Source organism: Mauremys mutica, chromosome 4, assembly GCF_020497125.1.
Source record: "Mauremys mutica isolate MM-2020 ecotype Southern chromosome 4, ASM2049712v1, whole genome shotgun sequence".
NCBI lineage: Eukaryota > Metazoa > Chordata > Testudines > Geoemydidae > Mauremys > Mauremys mutica.
In genome coordinates, this window is record NC_059075.1 from 15,356,048 (window position 1) to 15,364,063 (window position 8,016).

The following is an 8,016-nucleotide window of genomic DNA, read 5'->3' on the forward strand; positions in this document are numbered from 1 at the left end:
TCACCTTATATCGGGGTAGAGGTGTCCTTGTACAGCACCTGCTGCACCGGGGGCTCTGACCTTGGTTGGGGACTGTGAGGGATCTGGGGACGCTCAGTGGCAAATGCGGGTCTGTACCCAAAAACGTTGTTTACAGAGAGGATTCCTGAGGTGATGTGGTGGAATGTCCTGGGGAGTGGGGGGGTCTCAGCACCCTCCTCAACAGCCACAAGGCCTGTGACTGAGAGACATTAAGGCTGAATGGGTCTAACTGCCAAACCATGGAGCAGCCATCACAGGGGCCTGCTCTTAGACAGCTTGGCAGGCCAACTAGCAGAAACCAGTCTGAGGAAAAAGGAAGACTTCACCCCTAGGTCCTCTAACAAAAGCCATTGAGATACATGGCAGTTGGGCTCAGGCTTACACAGGGAGGGTGGGGCTCTGGGAAAAGGGAGTTTCCCTGAGGACAGGAAAATAGACTGGGACTGGGTGACCCTTTTCTGGAAGGCAAAGTGAGACCAACATGGGTCCCAAGAGCCCTTGAGCTTGGTAGACAGGGCCGGCTTTAGGACGATTCCCCTGATTCCCTGGAATCAGGCCCTGCACCTAAGGGGGCCCTGCACCCGTGCCTAAGAAGGCCCCATGCCTTAGTCGCCTTTTTAATGTTTTAATTTTTTTTTTTTTACTCACCCAGCAGTGGTCCGGGTCTTTGGTGGCATATCGGCAGCAGGGGCGGGGGGGTGTCCTTCACTCGCTCCAGGTCTTCAGCAGCATTTCGGCGGTGGGGGGGGTCCATGGAAGACCAGGAGAGAGGGAAGGACCTCCCATCACTGAAGTGCCGCTGAAGACTCGGACTGCCGCCGAGTATTCAAATCGGGCCCTGCAGTTCCTAAAGCCGGCCCTGTTGGTAGAAGCACGTAGGCTGAGTCTATTCTTGTAAATCAGAGGGGAAATCCATCTAACGGTGATCATAGGGAAGCATAAGATCAGGTGCATGCAAACGTGTGTATAGGCAGTTGGTTATTTTGAAATCATTTTCTCTAATGCCTTGTTCCATTTACTAATAACAAGCCCTCTTGTTCTAAAGTGATTTGTCGCTGTGTTTCACTGGGCACAGACTCCCACAGGGGATGAGACACAGGTGTCCAGTTGGACCTGTACTGTAATAAGCAGTTGCAATAGACAGATCCTGGTCTGAAAGTGAGAACACCGTGAACTTCCACCACACAGAGAGCAAGGTCACGAGGTCTGACACCACAGGGGTGCAGTCGGAGAGACCAGAAAGGAAATGGAGGTGCAAGGACTCTAGGCCCCACTGTTACAATATGTTTGACTGTTGTCAGTTCTGGTGCCGTAACTTCTTAGAAAAACTCTGAGTCCAACTAGATGAATAGCATGACGTTTCTAAAATGCCAAATAGTTCGGACTTGCAGGCTAGTCTCTGCCTTTCTCACTGCAGTTGTAGCATACGGCATATTTATTATAAAACAGAGAATGATATGCCTGAGAATGAGATCCCTTGTAGGGCTGTAGAAATGAGGGAATCTTTAGCATGATTAGAGGGTTTTATATGGACAACTTCTTGAAATACATTGCAAGGACAGTCCTGGCATTTGGTAACCCATGGGGGAGGAGGTATAAACATAGAGAAATACATATGGAACTTGCATCATATATTTCAAGGATGAGGTGGGAAGAGATCAAATTGCATTGTGGGTCCTGGAATACTGCAGAGCAACTTTGAATCCACAACTATTTAAAATGGGGAACTCTCTTGTCTTCCTCCTCCAAGTCTAATCACATGGCACTATTATTATTGTAAACATTCACTTCCATGAAGCTAGCATTGTCTCAAATGCTTCTGGACTGAGAACAAGTGGGTGATTCTGATCTTTCATGGCAGGGTCAGAAACAGTCTAAAGCAGCTCTGATAAGATGGCAAATTAAAACTGCAACCATATAGTTTACTTTACTGTGTAGCAAAAAGCAGTATTGTCAGTAGAGGCTACAGTCATAAAAAGCAACAGCTGGCTATCACTGTTTCCAGAATAACACTTTACACCTTTTCACTAATGGCACTGCTAATTAATAACTACTGCTACTAATACTTTGCACTTCTATAGCATTTCCTATTAAGGGATCTCAAAGCACTTTAAAAACATGAATGAACTAGGTGTCAGCACTATTATTATTTCCACGGCAGAGAGAGGTGAAATGACTTGCCCTGACTAACAAAAGCGAGTCTGTGACAGAGCCAGGAATAGAAGCCAGGCCTTTTGACTCCCTGTCTTGTGGTGTGGCACGTTTCCTCTTTTTAACTGCTATTCCAATTAGAGAATATTGCTGTGGTGAAAAGCTAAGACAGAACTTGAAAGATTCACATAGAAGTGGGTTCTAGCCCATGAAAGCTTATGCCCAAATAAATGTGTTAGTCTCTAAGGTGCCACAAGGACTCCTCGTTGTTTTTGCTTATTCTTAGGCACCAAGCATCATTTTTCACATATGGGGAGCATCTGTTGGTAGCCCCATTACTATGCTATGAATGGCATTCACTCTTTGTATTACTGTAGCATCCGGGTCCCTGCATAGGGTATGGCTACATTACAGACTCTATGGTGGCACAGCTATAGGCAGCACTGCAGCTGTGCCACTGGAGTGCCATAGCATAGACACTTCCTACATTGATGGAAGGGGATTTTTCCATTGATGTAGCCAACCCACCTCTCTGAGAGGGGGTAGCTAGGTCAATGGAAGAATCCTTCCATTGATCCAACTGCATGTACACCTGGGCTAGGTCAACCTAACTACGGCATGCAGGGAATGAAATGTTTCAGAGCCCTGAGAGACAGAGCTAGGTCCATCTCATTGTTAAGGGTAGACCAGGCCATGGTAAGAGGCAGTCCCCGCTCTGAAGAGTTTACAATCTAAATAGACGAGACAAAGGAAGCATCATTATCCCCATTTGACAGATGGGGAACTGGGAAACAGAGGGATTAAATGACTTGTCCAAGATGGCCCAGGGAGTCTGTGGCATAGCTGGGATCTAACCCAACTCTCCCAAGTCCCAATCGAGTGTTTTAACTGCAAAACCATCCTTCCTTCCATGCTAGGCTTTCCAGAGAAAGACAGAGAATAGAAACAACCCAGGGTAACCTGCAATTTACAGATCCTTGCTGGCTTCTTCCTACATTATTTTAAGTGACTGGTGTTTGCAATTTATTTGCTCATCCCCTTTGTTTGCGCCTCAGCCTCTCTTTCAGCTGCCTATTCCTGGAATGTGGAAGACAGTGGGAGCCTTCTATTTATTTGCATGTGGAGGCAGAAAGATCACACAAAGCACAAACGCACATTCTCTTCTTAGAAAGAATCCACTCCTCCCCGCCCCAGAGCGTAAAAACTCTGCACAAACGTTTTTTGAATCAGCTGTGTGTATGTTTCAGCAATAAACCCAGCTTGGCAATTTGGACCAAAAATGAGGAGCTGGAAATCTAGAGCCCAACTGGCACATTTTAAAAATATAAGCCTGTTTCCCTTAGAGGCTTTAAATTCAGTCACACCTGACTTTGAGCTGCTTCTCTGGATTTAAATTAAGGCAAACTACACCCCTAAACACTAGCCAGAGGTAAACATGGGATGCACCTTGAAGCAAGAAGGGAAATGCTTCTTTCCCGCTTCTACAATGTCACCAGGTCCACACACACATCAATACGGGCCACCATTGTGGTGCATACTTTTATTATGATCCTGTTTTCTGATTGCAGCACTTTTATATTCCTAGCAGTCCCCTGTCTGCTGAGGCAGATGCCAAATTGCGAGGCAGAGCTAATGCCATCTGTTACAGATGAGACCAGCCCACTGTGTTCCCCCTTACTTAGGCTTTTGTTGTTTGTTTTATTGCACCTCTCAATCTCATGTATAAGAAATGTAGATTAAAAGTCTATATGGAAAACGTAACAGGCACTGAGGAAGAAAATGCCTGAAGGGGATATTTTCCCTGCAATTCCAATAGTGCTCACAGACCTCGTCAGTTTCTCTCTGCCGTCTACTCAGTAGCGGGAGGGCGACTGTACAGGAAGATTACAACTTTAGTCACTCATCGGGTCATGTTCTGAAGAAGATGAAAAGTTGAGCCAGAGGGAGAAAAAAAAGAAAAGATGCATAAAGAGGGACAAAGACTAAAAGAACAAAGAGAACAAAAGTCAGTCAAGATGGAGATAGAGCAGAAAGGAGAGAGGGGACGGGTGACGGCCAAGATTGGAAAGGAAACCAGAGAGCAATGATGGAAATAGAAGAACATGGCGATCCCTGGGTAAATAAATTCAGAGGCCAATGTGAACTGTTGCCCCTCCCATGAAAAACTAACCCCCAAAAAAACAAATGCATGAGGCTGTAAACAGCTGGAAATAAGGACACCGTCCAAGTGCTACCAGCTGTATTTATGGGTAAGTAACTTGACACGATCTGCAGTTGCTATTACACAGAAATAATTGTGGATTAACAGGTCAACCCCTCCCCGCACAACCAAAACCAACCCCCTAGCAATATGTAATTCTCATTATATAGCAGTTGCCTTGCGGGAAGGCAACATAGTTTAAAGATGACGGTAATCTGATGGGCTGGACATGAATCATTTGCTGTTGGATCTTGTCTCCTGAGTCATTTTCTTTATATACGAAACTTTTCAAGGCAAGGTCCTCTGCATCACCAAAGCTAGTATAGCCACTCCAGCAGCAGTAGCCATGAAACCTCTCCTGCTTGGATAGGCCTCCAAAAAGACTAGATTGTTGTCTAATTTGCAGGCGTCACTAATAACTGCATAGGATGGCTGTATAGGAATCCATCCTCACTCAACGAGCCCCAGAGCCAAACCTCAGCACTTGTCCCCTAACAAACTGTAAAGCCAAAAATGCATCAGACATATCACAAGGGGGATGGAGATGCTAGTGCTGAACTGCTATGATTTTTTCTAACGTACTATCTTCACTTTCCTATACGTAAAATTCATTTGGGGGCTGAGGATCAAATCACATGGGTGGGAGGTGGCTAGTGCCAGAGGCAAGGCAAATCACATGGATGGGGTCAGGGAGAGGTGTGTGCCCAAAGTGCATTTCATTCCAGCTATCCTCAGTCTTTACTGGGGGGGTACCTAGCACCCTAAGCATAAGTGGAATCAACCCTGAGGCTGCTCCAACGTAGACCAGGGCTGAGCAGGCTACCCAGAGACTATGGGGAGTGTAGAGATGGCTTATAGCAACTTTGGCCCTCCCCCCGCAGTTCCGCCATCAAGCGCAGTTACAGAGCCTCTGAGAAGCAGGTCTACATCTTTACAAGAGGTTAAGCGCAGTGATCCAGCTTTCAGTTAATTTCACGGTGCATGGCCCCGTTTGATATTATAATGCAGAGAATGCCCTGCGCTAGTTGGCCAGGAGAACTTCATCGGGAAACTCACTTTGTTTAGCAGACTTCACAATCTCATCTCCTTGATCAAGTCTTTCCCTGATGCATAAAGAGATCTTCAACACTATGGAAAATGGTCTTCTAAATCACAAGTGGGCGGAGGAGCCAAGTCAAAGTGTTTCAATTCCAAGGGCACAGAGATTCGGGAATACTATGGAGCATTGTTTCCAGTGAATGGAGTAAGTTTTTCCTCTTTGCCTACAGATCAAGGAAGCGATAAAATATCATAAAGGAGGCTACAGTGTAACATTTTCTTCAGACGTTGGACACAATGAACCAAACTCAGCATTAATTCACTGAGCTACTACAAGAACAAATCCACTAATTCTAGCGGAGCCCCTAGTGACCCAAGCCAAAGACAATGGCATATCCAAGCCCAGACTTTGGCCATGGGCGGCCCCGTATCGTAGGCTGGGGGAGCCTATTCCTCCCAAAACAGCCCGATGTGAACCCGCTGAGGCTCCCTCCTGCTTGTCCTTCCCCCTTGGCCCCAGCCCAGCTGCTTGTCTTCTGGGATGCAGCTGGGGCTGGGACTAGGGCGGCTGCGGCCAGCCTGCAGCCAGGACTTGGGGTGGCTGGGGCCACTTAGTGCTGGGGTGGCCCCGGGCGCTGGAGCCACGCTGTCCACCCTGTGCTTGGGGGCACTGGTCCCCCAGCATTCAGGGGCTGGGAGCCATGCACTGCCCACCTGCCCAGTGCTCTGGGGCTGGAGGCACGTGGGTGGCCTGGGGCTGGGGCGGGAGTGGGGGCTGGTGGCTGTGGGGAAAGGGGGATGGGAGGGGTGGGGTCTCAGGTGGGAGGGGTGGGCCGGGCCAAGTGTTCACCCTCCGCCCATGACTCTGACCCAGGATACCCCAAATCAGCTCTGGCATCCAAAGCAGCGATGCTTTGTGAATGAACTGACCAGATTCTTTGTTGTTGCCTTACAAATATTTTCAGCAGTGATCCCCAAACTGTGGTTCTTAGACTGTGTCTACAGTTGCGGTAGCCTGTAGCGTACAGGCACTGCGTGCCCAGCTAGCAGATGTATAAATAGCCGGGTGGACGGTGAGGCCTGGGTTAGGCAAGTAGAGTATCCTACATGCCTGAACACTGTGGGTGTTCCACGTCCACACTGCTGTTTTTAGCACTGTACCTACACACACTGCAGTGACAAGTGTGAACTCAGCCCACCTGTCACTGTGCCACGTAGCGACACATGTAGTGCCTGTACTCCGCATGCTGCCATAAGTATAGACAGAGCACTGGATGAATCTTTTTTTTTCATTTGTATTTATTTGTATTACAGTAACACCTCTAGGCCCCAAGTGAGAACAAGGACCCATTGTGCTAGGTGCTGTACAGACCTAGAAGAAGACACAGTTCCTGCCCTGAAGAGTTTAAACAATTTAAGTAGATTAGGCAACAGGTGGGAAAGAGGTGAAGTGACTCATCCAAGGTCACAAACAGAGCTGGGACTAGACCTGAAGTCCTGGTGGCTACCAAGCCACTGCCTTATCCCTTGGCCACGCTGACTCTCTGCAAAACGCTACATTGGACTCTTCTGCAGCTCCCATCTTTGATAAGCATTTCTCTCATTCTCAGGAGGGAGACGGAATCCATCCCTGCTGCCACCCCCACTGAGCACCCAGAAAGGCTGGCACTAAGGATCTAACCCGCTCTGGGCTAAATGTTAAAACACTCTAGCTACACTGGTGGCCAAACTATTTTCAGCTCTGGTTGAGCTGGGGCCAAGGGGACCAATGCTTGACGGCCATTCCAAAAAGCCTCAGAGCATGAGGTTTGGACACGGGAGCCGGCCTGAGCCCAGCAGAGCCTGCCAGACCTACTGAAACCACATGAAAGGAAGGGTATTGAAGGCTGGAAGGAGGAAGGAAGCTGCGGGTTTGAGGTGGGGAGAGAAACTGAGAGTTGGAGAGGAAAATGAAGTTGTGGGTGCCAAGAAAGGGAGTCAAGGTCTGGAGCACAGACATCATCCAGAGCTAATGGTACTGTGAGAGGCAGAGGAGATTTTGTAGCAGCTGAGTGGCAGGGAGAGAGGAAGGATAAGATTGTTGGAAAGAAGCTGGTTGGTTAGGTGAGGGGGGAAGGAATAGGGCAGCAAGGCCTAAAGAAAGGCCAGGTAAGCATCTGACTCTCAGATTGATGCCACCTGAGTCATATGATGATGATATTAAAAGCAGTGATGGGACAATCTCAGATGATCCTGCAAGTTTTATGTTTGTTTATGTTTCTGCAGAAGAAGACATCTCACCTGGTGAAAGCAGTGGAGAGAGAGCATGGCCACGAGCCAAGGTGAGATAGCGTGAGCTCACAGGGGGTGGGAGGATACAGCACCACTCTTTCTTTCACCTTGATTTGCTCTGCCCTAACTACAGGACATACAGGATTTGTAGGATAGGTTTAATTAGCAAACGCATTGTTCAAATAGCTGTGGTAGAACTAATCAGCAAATTAGCACCAGCCCAGTTAAAAAGTCCTTCATCTCACCAGTTAATACCAGGCTGCTGCCAGAAATCTCTGTGGGGACTCAGGCCCAGGCAGAATCACGGGCAAGGCAGCTCCCAGGAGTTCTTGGTC